A 14,994-nucleotide genomic window follows, 5' to 3' on the forward strand; every position below is an offset into this window, starting at 1 on the left:
GAACCCTGTCTGCAACAGTCCAAATCAAACCTGATTAGAACTTGCATACAGGCAGTCTATGGGGCAGAAAATGCCCAAAGAAATTTAAGGGAAAAAAGGGGGGGTCGCGAATTATCACTCACCAAAACAGGGGAGTTGCCCAGCACGCTGCCATCGTGGAGTCAGCCAGGGTCTGGAGCTCGCGAATAGCACGGCAGGACGCGGATGATTTCTTCATTATTAAATTTAAAAGAGAAAAATTTCTAAGGCACATAACTAAACTATGCAGACAGACTAATCTACTAGAATTAACTTGAGGGATAGCATCCCTTATACGAAGCGACTACATAGTCGTTAGCGGTCGGATGAAGTCTTGCCGATTCGCCGATACTCGATGGAGGTCTGTCTGCAGACGCGACGCGAGTTGGTCTGTGTCGCGGCAAACCGCGTCTCGTAATTAAAAGTCAAACTTGAATCAAAAGTGGAGGGGAGGACTGGGAGTCCGGACCGAAAGGTCCCGAAGTTCCCCGAGTGAGGGCCATAAAAAAAAACTCTGATTGAAGTCTCGAAGCTGGTAGCATTGCGTCGACTTTAGCGCTACCTGTTGGGGGCTGTCTGAAATAAAAAAGAATTGACTCCCCCAAGCCGTCTGCTTAAACCAAGGGTTAAAGGGCGCAGTCTAGTGCTACACTCTGGCGGCCTACAGGGCAAGTTGGCTGGGTGGTTAGCGAGTTTGCCGCTAGGTGTCGCGGGGTGGTCCATCCTGGCACACACATTTTTTTATGCAAGGCATCCTGGGAGACGGTCGCTGTCTGCTGGGGTTTCTGACCTGTCATTGGCCTTAGGCGAATTCTTAGAACCGAAAGAGAGGGGGGGGGGGAAGTGCATCGACGCTGAGAACAAGCGTCCCTGACGTGCTTTTCGAGGAGAGAACCTAATACGTATTCGTGACCAGACTTACTTCTCTCAGCAGCTCTCTGAGAAGTAGCGGCTTGCAGCCCAGAAGCTGCTCTATGCAGTTAGGGTCACGAAGAGAAATGATATTACAGGCTTGAGGCGTGACTGAAGGCGGGGGAAAAGGTACGCTGTCTGCCAGTCAGGGATTAGGCCAGCAAAATATCCGATACGCCGATGGGAAAGGGGCTTCAGGGCACTGAGACAAAGTTTAACTCAGAGGAGTACACCAGACTAACAAATTAAAATTACACTATAGTAGAGTAAATAAAATTTCCACACAAAAATTTAAAATCATAATAAAAATTTAAAATATATCGTGTCGAATTTACTAATTAACGGCACAATTAGATCTCTGTAAACGGTATTTGGAGGGAGTTGGTTCGTGTATGCGACGGAAGTCAAGAAACGGAAATGTGTAAAAACCTCGTTGCTGCCATCTGTGGCAGAGAATGGCGTGAACCAAAGTCCACAAAGAAAAAAGTGAAACTTTTTAGTATCAACTGTTTGATGAATTTTAACAAGATGGGGAGTATTTTTATAAAATTCCTTGTCAAAAATCGGGCTCAAAGCCGGGGTTTAGTTTTTTTTTTCCAAGTCTTTATCGATTTTATCGGAGCCGTTTTATTATATATTTTAACCCTTCGCTCTGCAAATCGAGTGGCGGGTGCAGAAACAACGTGTGATTCGCGTCCAGAAATGTAGTTTAAAACACAATCTGCATTTTTTTTTAAACGCTCGGCGTTATTTTAAAGAATTGTATGTAAAATTTTGTTGTCCGAGTTTCGTATAATAAGTGTAATTGCAACTTGAGAACACGTGAGATTGTTCGTTAACGAGGTTGGATGTTACACATTTCTGGCGAGTACTGAATGACTTGCTCATATTTTTTTCTCTATTTTTCCTCAAGAAGTGTTAATTTATCCAGTGTAGCTTGCCATCAAATAGTAAGGGGCTGTTCCCCCCCCCCCCCCCCCCCAAATAAAAAACCGGTCTTTTTTTTCTCTGTGCACTCTTATCCACAGCTCCAATGCAGTCAGTAGTACACTTGTGGCACACGGCACACGATAGTGGTACGAGAACCACGATTACGGCACAACCCTGGCGGGCTCGACCAACCAGGCCGCTTCCAGCCAGGTAGAAAATGCGGTCAGAGCCGCGCGGTGTGGGAAGCGCGAGTGACAGCCGGCCGCCTCCTCCACTGCCTCCTCTACCGCCTGCTTCAACCTCTGACTGCGAGCACCACGCCGCGCGCTGGACTGACGCTCGACTTCCTGCGCACGGCCCGTCATTGGCTCGCGACTAGAGGATTACATCCCGGGCCTCATATCTAATATCGGGATTTCGTTCGTTACAAATCTTAAATCTCAGAAAGTTCTTCACCGATTGCTTTGAAATTTTCTCGCAACGTTGCATTCGAATACGCGCGTGTTTTTATATACCGATGTCACACCTATGTCAGGTAAAAAGGTAGATAAAAATAAATATAGGGAAAACAGATTTTTTTATATTTTCATTGATATAGAGTGACATATAAAGAGATAGGAGTATAGAGGACAGAGATAGAGAGATATAGAGATTTAGATATACATATATATGTATAGATAAAGAGACGTAAAGAGATATGGAGGTAGATATATATGTAGATAGATATACAGAGAGATATATAGAGATATGCATAGAGAGAAAAAAGAGAATTAGATACAGCGAGATAGAGGGATGATTTATATATGTGTACCTACTCCAAACAAATTACAAAAACAATTGATTCGGGCATTGCAAATTAGCTGGTGGCAAATAAAAAGTATGTAAATTCATTTTATTCTTTGTAATTTTAATAACTAAGTAATTTAACTTCCTTACTCAATCATCATCTATGAGTAACCAGACTTGAATTCACACAATCACAATAGTTTTTCCACAAAAATAACGAGATCTCCATAAAATAGAAATAAACTAGCAATCTTATAAATAATTATAAACAAAACATATTACGTATCAACAAAAATTAACATATCTATAATTGTTAGTAATCATTTGACTTATCTATAGCTATGTAACAAAAACAATTCATATATTAAAATAGAAATCAGTCAAATACACATTTCTTATAGTGAAAGTGGTTTAGCATGTTATCTAGGTAAAGTTATTTATTTTCAAGTGAGTGATTGGAATGGTGACTTATATGGTGTTGGAAATTTAAAATAAAAAGAGAAAAAATAGAAACAGGGCTATAATATGGGAAAATGGGAGAGAAAAAGCTTTTTACAATATTTATCGAACTTACACTATAACAAAAAAGAAACACAAAACTGGAAGAAAATGATGTCTGTTTACTATTCACACTTTTAAACAATAATAAAAATATAACCATTATTTTTGGTAATTTCTTCGAACTAACCGAAAAACGAATAAATAATGCTACTTCCGTGATACAAAGCGCAGCTTTTCGGACAACTTTTCACTCCCAACGTCACAACTCTCTCAACTCACAACTTCTTTGTTTGCCGGCGCAAACGTGGCTAAAATAAGCTGTTAAAACAAGATGGCGGACAAAAATGTCAAAGTGGCAGTGATAGATAAACTGAATGCCTTTCGTTCGGAATTTTTTTTCTTTTAAGATGTTTGTTTCATGACAATTTTTTTTGTCGATCCCGAAAATCCCGGCTTTAGGAAATTTATATCCCGAAAATTTCCGGACTGGAATGGGCTGGGATCCCGGGTTCGAATCCACTACTCGCGAAATGCATACACTCTGAAACCACCTCGTTCATGGCAGATAAACAATATATCGTCGCTTAGCTAACAATAACGCTTAATTAACATTTCAGTTACTTTTAATGAGGGTCAAAATACCTGGTTGTTTTCAAGTACGTATAGTGTGTGTTTAATGCAATGCTATTTTTATTTTAAAATATGTTGAATACTCATTTTTTAACTATAAAGCAAGGGTAACCAACTAAACTCTTCCTATTACCTCAGCATGGTGTCTACTGCAGTACAATCTGTAGGATTTCTGCCTTAAAAATTGTATCGGTGAATGCGAAACGGTCAGCCAAAATGCGTTATAACCAAACAGTTAATTTCGTTTAAAACCGCCAGGCGGTAATGTTTGCCAAGCGACGATATACAAACTATTATTTTGTTCAAAATAATAAAAAAAAAAGGTACTATAAATCATCGATGATACTAAGGCCCCGCCAACCTGGACACACATACAGTGTGCAGAGCTGCATAAGAAGCCACGCGATTTGAAAACTGCTCAACATATCCGAAACGTAACAGCTTAGTCTGTTTATGAACAACATTTAAGAATACCCTGAGAGAGGATGAGTAGACTCTTTCCATATTTCTTTTTAAACTGTATTTTTAAGGAAATGAAAAGGGCTAAAAAGCGTATTTTCAAAATATTTTTTTAGTCATATAACATCCTATGCAGAGTCTTGAAACAACTCAGTGGACTACTGTTAACGCTCAAATATCATAGTTTACCCATGCACGACTAGAAGACTAACCACCAGTTCAATGCATTGAGCTTAGAGGCGATACTGAGTTAGAAACTCCACACAGATACACTTCTGACTAGGCAGGCCTTATAAAGTAGAATGCGATGATTGCAAGCAGAATATTTTTTTGGTATATTAAGTTTATCTGGACATGAAAATTTTTTTAATGTTACAATTATTTGTATTGTAACACAACATTTTCTTTATGGCAGTAACTTTGTTGTTACAAAAGATGTTAAACTGTTTTAATGGAAACGGAAGCTTGCTCTTGGTGCAAATATACAACATGGACACCAAAATTATTTTCTGCAGCAACGAACCTTATCTGTGGCTCGTACTTAAACAAATTTTTTGTTTTGTCAAAACAATTTTTTTCTGGCAAACAAATATAGTTTAAAATGCACTGGACTGTCGAAATCAGCTGGTTTTAAGTAGAGAATCAACTAGTCGGCGGTGTATTTTATCTCCAGTCTGCAGTGCAAACATCTGCGTGCTTTGAAGTTTTTTTGTTATTGGACCATCGTTCACCGGACACCCCTTAAAAAATCTCGGGCCAATGGAGATAGTCCATCAATCGATCATGCAAATCCAATGTCGATCAGAGAAAGACAGAGTTGGTGTCTGCGACGAGTGGCATCAAATGAACAGCCTAAGATAGTTAGAGCCAAAGACTGCTGGAGTCATAGACTTTTGGAGCCAAAGACTGTTGGAGTCAATGACTGTTGGTGACAAAAAGATTTTTTGGAGCCATAGAATTTTTTGGAGCCAAAGACTGTTCGAGCAATGACTGCTGGAGCCAAAAGACATTTTTTAGCCAAATACTTTTGGAGCCAACAAAAACTGGAGCCAATGACTTTTGGAGCCAAAATACTATTGGAGACATGGACTGTTGGAGGCATTATATTCTATCGTAAATCGGTAATCGCAGCCTACTGAGTTGAATGTTCCTGAAAATGTACGTCCTTTTCGTTAAATGCATGTTGTCAAGCCTGAATTATCGTATCTTACTGATGAGATCGTATCACACATAGTTGAATTTTCACTAAAATTTGATTACTTTGAGTCAAATGCGTGTCATGTGTGTGTTTATTGTGTGATCACTGTGTGTACTGTGTGTCCATTGCGTGACCAATGCAAGTCCAGTGTGTGTACTGGGTGTCCATAGCATTTCCAGTGTGTACTGTGTTTTCATTGCGTGCCAAGTAAGTGCATTGCGTTTTCATTGCGTGTATGGTGTGTACATTGCGTGTCCATTGTGTGTATTGTGTATTTAGTGTGTGTACTGTTTGAGTGTTCTGTATGTTCATTGTGTGTACTGTGTGTCCAATATGTGTTCAGTGAGCGTATTGTTTGTTCATTGCGTGTCCTGTGTGTGTACTGTGTGTCCATTGCGTGTACTTTGTGTGTTCTGAGTGTTCATTGTGTGTCCAGTGTGTGTATTGTGTGTGCTTTGCGTGTCCAGTGTGTGTATCGCTTGTCTAATTATTTCTTCGAATTTGTTTCGAAATGTGCTTCCTTTTTTGAATATTGTTTTGACCCGTGTATTATAGTAAATAGTTCTGGTTTTTAACTAGCATATTACTCGAACGGTCGCAGCTATATAAGCGAGTCCCAGACGAAAAGACTTTTAGTTTTTTACTAGATATGATGTGTGTAAGGATCACCTAATTTGACTCATCTGACTCACGTTATTACCTTTTTTTGAGATCTTGATGACATCTTTAGCATCTTTATCAGCGAACTCGATTAAAGTTTCATAATCGTCTACGGGAAACCTAAGAGCAGCGCCGACGACGGTGTAGAAGGTCCCGCCGGATGCAGAGGAAACCACGTTGAACGATGTTTCGCCCTTGATGGAGACTTCAATGGTTGATGATTCGTCAACAGCTATCAAGCATCGAAATCGTTACTGTGACAACATAACAAAAGTAATTCTCGACGAAACGAGAAGAGAGAATGTGCTAAGAACCATCCTCGCAAAATGTTTGGCTGTGAAAAATGCCATAAGCAGTTAGCCAGAAAAGATAATATGAAAACGCACTTTAAGACATGCACATGTCGTTTTGCAGGCAGAAAATAAAGTTTTCTCTGCAATAACGATGCATCGATATGCATAAGCGTACACCAGGCATTGGTACAACTGCAGTGATATCAGCATCTGGTTTGGGTCTGAAAGTTTCTTCTTCATCTGCTAGACATCCTTGCGGCTACTGTGATAAGACGTTCGCATCTTCCCATAACGCACGAAGACACGAGAGAAGTATATGTACGAATAATACTTATCTTATGAAGTTTCGCTGTGATGAGTGTCATATGTGGATTATTCGTATTGACAATTTGAGACGACACGCGAAAAACTGCAAAGGAGAAATCCATGTGCCTACTGTAGAACTACCTGCAGACATTTCAACAACACGGTTTAAGTTGAAGACTCGTATGCGTACGAGCACACAAACAGATGCTCCGCAACCGATTGCGATGGCATCTTGGCATGACACTTAAGACTTAACACACGACTGAGCTCGGTTCTTTACAGGTAAATGATAATGTTTTCCACTTGGCACAACCTGCATTTAGTGGGTAGAAATAAAATTTTGCTGTTCTTGACAATTTCAGGCAGAACACTATAAATCAGATTACTGATGTAGTATCAACGTATGGGTTTTTATAATATAACTTGTGGTTGGACTGTGTGTATGGTAAACCGTATCCGATCGAGGACCAAATGATCATGTGCACATTCAAAACAGTAAATACTCCTATTTATATTTCCAACGATGCGAAGCAGTCTGTTAAACACAGTATAGAGTAACCTGTCGGGAAGAAAATGACTATCTAGGAAAAGGATCTAGACGGTCTCTGTCTTCTGTAAACCGTTTGGAGCTAATAATTAGTTCAAGCCAATGCAGTACTAAATGTTTATTAGATTGCTAACTTTAGCAAGTGTTCCTATAATAGTGTGGGATTTATGTAATACGTAATTTATTTTATGTTTGTAATTTTGTTGTTTTATTTCTCGAACCAGTCGCATGTGTGGTATTTTTTAATTAAATGAACCATTTTTGTGCGTTGAGCAAGGATCGAAACAAGGACATGAATCCTTCGATTCAATCAGTAAATTAATGAGTGATTAGTAGTATAGGAATGACGGAACTGGCACAGGGTTCAGGGTTGAGGAGCTGGAGCCGGGGTCAATGACCGACCTCTGTGACGTCACGGCGGCAAAAATTCCTCAAAATTCCTCAAAAATGACTCAAAATGACTCAAAAATTCCTGTATTAAGAAAAAAATTCCCGTTTTCGAGGGAAAAATTCCCGTTTCGAGGGAAAATTTCCCGTTTTAGTCCTTAAAAATCACAGCGGCTAGAAATGTCCATATAGAGGCTTAAGCATCCATGTCTACAGCCTCAGATAAGCCTCTGAAGTCATCAGGGAATATGTCATCTTGGAGAATGATGTCACCGCTGCAATTTCCGTTACGCCCGCCATCTTTAAATTTATTATCCGATTTTAATGAAAAAAATTAAAATTAAAAAAAATTCATTTAATAAAATTTTTAATAAAAAAAAATATTTAAAAAAACATAAATTTACGGCACGGAGCTCGGAGTCCTCGGTTCGAACCCGACGAGGGCGAAAAAAATATTGCGACCGATCCTTCCCTCACAGTAAGTGCTGGCAGACTGACCCCCACCACTTTGTTCATTGTATATATATCGTCAGGTAACATGACGTCACGGCGGCCATCTTGTCTTCGATGCTGGAAGCCATCATCATCATTGTATCGTCTGCTAGAGTGCGCCGACACCATGTTAGTTTAATTCTTACCCGCTAGAGTGCAGTAATCATTTATTACTATGACACCCGCCATCTTGTCATTTGGCCACCATCTTGAATATCTGTAATTATTTATCTAGAAATTCGGGAAAAGTTCCAAAATTCATTAAATAAATCACTCATTAATTTACATATTGATTCGATCCGCTCCTGTCCTCGGTTCGATACCCGATCGATGCAATAATGTTTAATTTTATGTAAAAAATAATAATTTCAATAAACCATGTTCAACATTCTTAAAGAGACTTTAAATCCTCTACTACCATCATCCTATCACACATCAAGACCACCATATTGGAAATTCATAATTTTAATGCTAGAGATTCGGGAAAAATTCCAAAATTCATCAATTCATCACTCATTAATTTACATATTGATTCGATCGACTAAGGTCCTTGGTTCGATCCCTGGCCGATACAAAACAACTTTAATATTTTAAAAAAATACTAAAAATGTGTTAGGTTTGAGAAAATTAAAACACCACAAGTTCTATTAAAAAAAACTTTTATTACATAAATTATACACTACAAGTACAAAAAAACACACAGACAAATTACCAAAGTTTTGTGGATCTCTCGCTTCAAACAGTCTTCTTACTATACGGACTAAGTCCTTTACATGACTTTAAATGTCTATTCAGTTTATCAGGTCGACATATTGGTACACCACAATTTTCACACAAAGACGAATTATCAACTTCATTAAAGGATAGTGATATATTTCGTGCCGTTGTGCACTTTGAATATTTGCTAATGTTTTGTTACAAAATATACAGCTTGATTCCGATGAATGTACAGCCAGTCTATCACAATTCCTGAGGTGCCGTTTTAATCTTCCATAGAGTATAAACTTGCTTAAACATCTGTTGCACTGATATTTAATGCGTTCAGAGTTACTACTACAATTGTGTATTACATAATCCCGTAATTTCAATTTTTTGATCTTCTCACAGTACGTGCAATCGGGTGATGGAACACCGCTGGATGCTCCTTCCTTCATCAATGGCACTGGAACTGTTGACAACCATTGTAACACTGATGACATGTTAACTTCTGAAGCCTTTGAGGTCTGCTCTGCGGAAGATGTTGCTCGCGTCGAAATCTCCTGCTGTGCTGAGAGAGCAGGTGTAGCTGTAGACGTCGTTGTAATCGTGCTCTGCACTGATGATGGTAGACCTTCGATCCAGGTTGGTGTAGATAGTGGTAATGATGCCATCGAGTTCTCAAGAATAGCTAGATACAGGTCTATTATGTTATACAAGTCTAACTATCCGATCCGTTCATCACCGCAGCCAGAGACGGACTGAAGTCCATATCACCAGGGTCTCACTTATATAGACTCATCAGCCGGTACAACACAAGAGTCAAAACAATAACCATGTTGATTATACTCGCACTTAACTTTCTCGGAGCATTTTTTATAATGAAGATGTAAGGTATCAAGACGTGAAATGAGTTTTTTGCACTTATTGCACTGAAATTGTATTCTTTTAACATTATTAGAACAACTGCTTCTTTCATGTCTGCGAGCATTTGAGGTGATAGTAAATGATGCGTCACAGTATTTGCACTGACGCAATGTACGCTCTTCATTAGTTGAAGAATCCATTGCTGATGATGAAACTTCGGATGATGGTGGTATCACATCTGTTGAAATCTCCTCCAATGTTGACGTCGTCGTTGCCAACGGGATCTGCACCTTCTCCGTCGTAGCTGTCGTAAAGGTTCCCGTAGTCGACGGTACAACCTCCATCGAGTTCGACGTTAAAGACGGTAAAGATGCCATCGAGGTCTCAAGAACAGCTAATTGACACGACTTATGCACCAGAAGAAACAAACTAGGCGATCCTTACACCGCCGACGTCAGTAACAAACTGAGCGACCTGCTGTCTAGGACTCACTTATATACATGCACCGTATGGAATAATACGCTAGTCAAATCAAGAACCATTTACAATAATACTAGAGTCAAATCTACAAATTAAAAAAGAGGATCATTTGATCGAAAAAAAAATTACATCTCTCCAATATACGCCAGGCTCCAAGAGCTACAATTCGCGTCATCAGATCCATCTACATTTTGCTCCTATGCTTCAATTGACCATTAGCTTCAAGTGCTCCAACAGCTCTATCAGCTCCAACACGTAATGTACACAAGTACGCGCAATACATGCAATTTACGTGCAATAAATGTAATGACCACACAGTACACACAGGAAACGGAACGTAAACACAGTACACACAGGAAACGGAACGTACACACAGTACACACACGAAACGGAACATACACACAGTACACACAGGAAACGGAACGTACACACATTACACACAGAAAACGAAACGTACACACATTACACACAGGAAATGGAACATTTACACACAGTACACACAGGAAACGGAACGTACACACAGTTCACACAGGAAACGAAACGTACACACAGTACACACAGGAAACGGAACGTACACACAGTACACACATGAAACGGATCGTATACACACAGTACACACAGGAAACGGAACGTACACACAGTTCACACAGGAAACGATACGTACACACAGGAAACGAAACGTATTCACACAGTACACACAGGAAACGGAACGTACACACAGTACACACAGGAAACGGAATGATCACACATACAGTAGTGGAAACACACAGGCTTAGTTGGAAATCAGAATACAAGAAATAAAAACATTAAATTTTTACTTTCAATATTTAATTACTTCTCAACATTACACAAATACAAGTAAAATAAGACAATATTGTATGTAGCCAGCTTTCCTCAGTTCTTTGAGTATGAAGGATATTTCTTTGATGCACGAATAGTTTCCTGCACAAAGAGAGCCATGTAGAAGTCTTAGCCGGTCAACCAATAAGTTTGGATCTTTCCATGATGTGTAATCAATCTCTTCTACCACCATCTTACTTGCTTGTTTATTATAAATACTGTTAATATCACAATCGTCCCAGTCGTCATAATAAGCATTATCAGATTTATTTAGTATAACACGACGTTTCCATCGTTTCGGTCTCAGGACATCGCCACATTCTTCGATCTTGTCAGCTCTAGGTGCTTCATCACAGTCTATGCCTTTGTCAACAGCCTCAGAGTCACTGTAACAATCACTGTAGAAGACATCCTCTTCACCCAGATTACCGTATGAATTCGCTATCGATGATGTCGAAGTGTCTTCATCGTCTTCATGCTTCCTTTTTAGGAGTCCATCATTTTTACAAAGAATGGAGGATCTACTGAATATAGGCTTGAATGTATTCTCACTTTTCACGGTGTTGATACTTCCATTAGTTTCAGTCTTCCCGAAGCCATTAGCATCCTTCAATTTATGTTCTTCCTCACGATCGGGTGAGCTAATACCATCACGCTCAGGACAAGGAAAATTATTGTCGTAATGCAGATCACTCTTCTTTAGTCTAGTGGATCCATCGGTGTCCTCCATGCCGTAAGTAGTCTTGACTTTACATGTTCTACCATGTCTTTTTAAGCAATCAATTCGTGTTAACAACCTGCTACAACGATTACAGCTTAACATGTTGCGTAGTGGGTTTCTAGCACAATCATTCTTCTCATGACGTCTAGCATTCCTTCTCATGACAAAATCCTTGCCACAGTATCTACAGCGGCTTCCTTCCGATTCAGCTGCAGATAACAAACCACGATCCATGGTAGCTTCTGTGACTAATGTTAGATACAAACTGTCAGTTTTCTCCAATTGGAACCATTTCTTAAATAGAGTTTTTTAAATATTTCATCAGCGAGAGTTAAGTTATCTAATGCAAAGCAAATTGATGCAAGTAGTTCTGGCTGTCGTCAACAGATGTCGCCACGTGTTGCTTGCAGGTAAATAATATCTATTTCATTAATGTGGGATGCGGAACGCTCACTATCGATCGCAAAGGAAGGTTGGCTTCGATAGTCTCCAAAGAGAAAAAAGTTCGTCCTTCCTGCTAGTGTTTCTCAGATTTCTCATGGTCCGCCATCTTGGATTTCGACGTCACGACGGCCATCTTGGATGGGTGTGACCTTGACCTTTGACCGAAACCGCAGGAATGATCGCAAGCACACGGATTAACCATCAAAATATTGATAAGAATAATCAGGAGCACACGGAGAAAACCATCATAATATTAGCAAGAATAATTAGGAGCACACGGAGAAAACCACCATAATATTGACAAGAATAATAAGAAGCACACGTAAGAAAAACGACTTACGTTTTCTTTGATATCATAAAATTACAGGAAAAAAATATATATTAAAAAAAATCATAAATTAAATTAAAAAAAAATACATAAACAGATTCTGCTTGCTTGTAAACTTATCATTGTTGAGCAAAGATAGAGTTTTAGTACAAGCCAGAATATGACTTGATGTAAGTTTTTGGACATACGCCATTGCTAAGAACTTTTTCTGTTGAAGAAAAACTAATAAATAAAATAAATAAATAAAAATAAAAATAAAAATACTCAAAAAAAGATACAAAAAACACACAAAATTAAGCAAACAATTGCTGTTGTCAACAAGGATATGAACACCACAAAATATTCCGAAACAGGAATATGGTCAGCAAACAAAGAAAAAACAAAGAAAAATGTACTAAGAGAACAAAAAAATCCCCACAAATGATGACAACACAAAAATATTGAAACCCAAAATAATTCAGCACAACAGTTGAAGCGATACAAAAAAAAAATGACAAAACAAAAAAACAAACAAATACAACAGTTTTACCTAAACAGAAACAAGCGACGTTTCGGGAACTGCTATCTGCTCCCGTCCTCAGGCAGAGACGCACCTGTGTTTCCGTACCATGTGCGTCTCTGCCTGAGGACGGGAGCAGATAGCAGTTCCCGAAACGTCGCTTGTTTCTGTTTAGGTAAAACTATTGTATTTGTTTGTTTTTTCGTTTTGTCATTTTTTTTTTTTTTTTTGTCTCGCTTCAACTGTTGTGCTGAATTATTTTGGGTTTCAATATTTTTGTGTTGTCATCATTTGTGGGGATTTTTTTGTTCTCTTAGTACATTTTTCTTTGTTTTTTCTTTGTTTGCTGACCATATTCCTGTTTCGGAATATTTTGTGGTGTTCATATCCTTGTTGACAACAGCAATTGTTTGCTTAATTTTGTGTGTTTTTTGTATCTTTTTTTGAGTATTTTTATTTTTATTTTTATTTATTTATTTTATTTATTAGTTTTTCTTCAACAGAAAAAGTTCTTAGCAATGGCGTATGTCCAAAAACTTACATCAAGTCATGCACTCCCATTGCACAAATCTTTTAAAGATAAAAAGCCAGAATATTATGTCTTTTTTTTTAAAACATTTTTTAATTTATGATTATTATTTTTATTTTTAAATATATTTTTTTTCCTGTAATTTAATGATATCAAAGAAAACTTTAGTCGTTTTTCTTCCGTGTGCTTCTGATTATTCTTGTCAATATTATGGTGGTTTTCTCCGTGTGCTCGTGATATATTCTTGCTAATATTATGATGGTTTTCCCCGTGTGCTCCTGATTATTCTTATCAATATTTTGATGGTTAATCCGTGTGCTTGCGATCATTCCTGCGGTTTCGGTCAAAGGTCAAGGTCACACCCATCCAAGATGGCCGCTGTGACGTCGCAATCCAAGATGGCGGACCGTGAGAAATCTGAGAAGCACTAGCAGGAAGGGCGAACTTTTTTCTCCTTGGAGACTATCGAAGCCAACCTCCCTTTGCGATCGATAGTGAGCGTTCCGCATCCCACATTAATGAAATAGATATTATTTACCTGCAAGCAACACGTGGCGACATCTGTTGACGACAGACAGAACTACTTGCATCAATTTGCTTTGCATTAGATAACTTAACTCTCGCTGATGAAATATTTCAAAAACTCTATTTAAGAAATGGTTCCAATTGTAGAAAACTGACAGTTTGTATCTAACATTAGTCACAGAAGCTACCATGGATCATGGTTTGTTATCTGCAGCTGAATCGGAAGGAAGCCGCTGTAGATACTGTGGCAAGGATTTTGTCATGAGAAGGAATGCTAGACGTCATGAGAAGAATGATTGTGCTAGAAACCCACTACGCAACATGTTAAGCTGTAATCGTTGTAGCAGGTTGTTAACACGAATTGATTGCTTAAAAAGACATGGTAGAACATGTAAAGTCAAGACTACTTACGGCATGGAGGACACCGATGGATCCACTAGACTAAAGAAGAGTGATCTGCATTACGACAATAATTTTCCTTGTCCTGAGCGTGATGGTATTAGCTCACCCGATCGTGAGGAAGAACATAAATTGAAGGATGCTAATGGCTTCGGGAATACTGAAACTAATGGAAGTATCAACACCGTGAAAAGTGAGAATACATTCAAGCCTATATTCAGTAGATCCTCCATTCTTTGTAAAAATGATGGACTCCTAAAAAGGAAGCATGAAGACGATGAAGACACTTCGACATCATCGATAGCGAATTCATACGGTAATCTGGGTGAAGAGGATGTCTTCTACAGTGATTGTTACAGTGACTCTGAGGCTGTTGACAAAGGCATAGACTGTGATGAAGCACCTAGAGCTGACAAGATCGAAGAATGTGGCGATGTCCTGAGACCGAAAAGATGGAAACGTCGTGTTATACTAAATAAATCTGATAATGCTTATTATGATCACTGGGACGATTGTGATATTAACAGTATTTATAATAAACAAGCAA

Source organism: Bacillus rossius, chromosome 2 (genome assembly GCF_032445375.1).
Source record: "Bacillus rossius redtenbacheri isolate Brsri chromosome 2, Brsri_v3, whole genome shotgun sequence".
NCBI lineage: Eukaryota > Metazoa > Arthropoda > Insecta > Phasmatodea > Bacillidae > Bacillus > Bacillus rossius.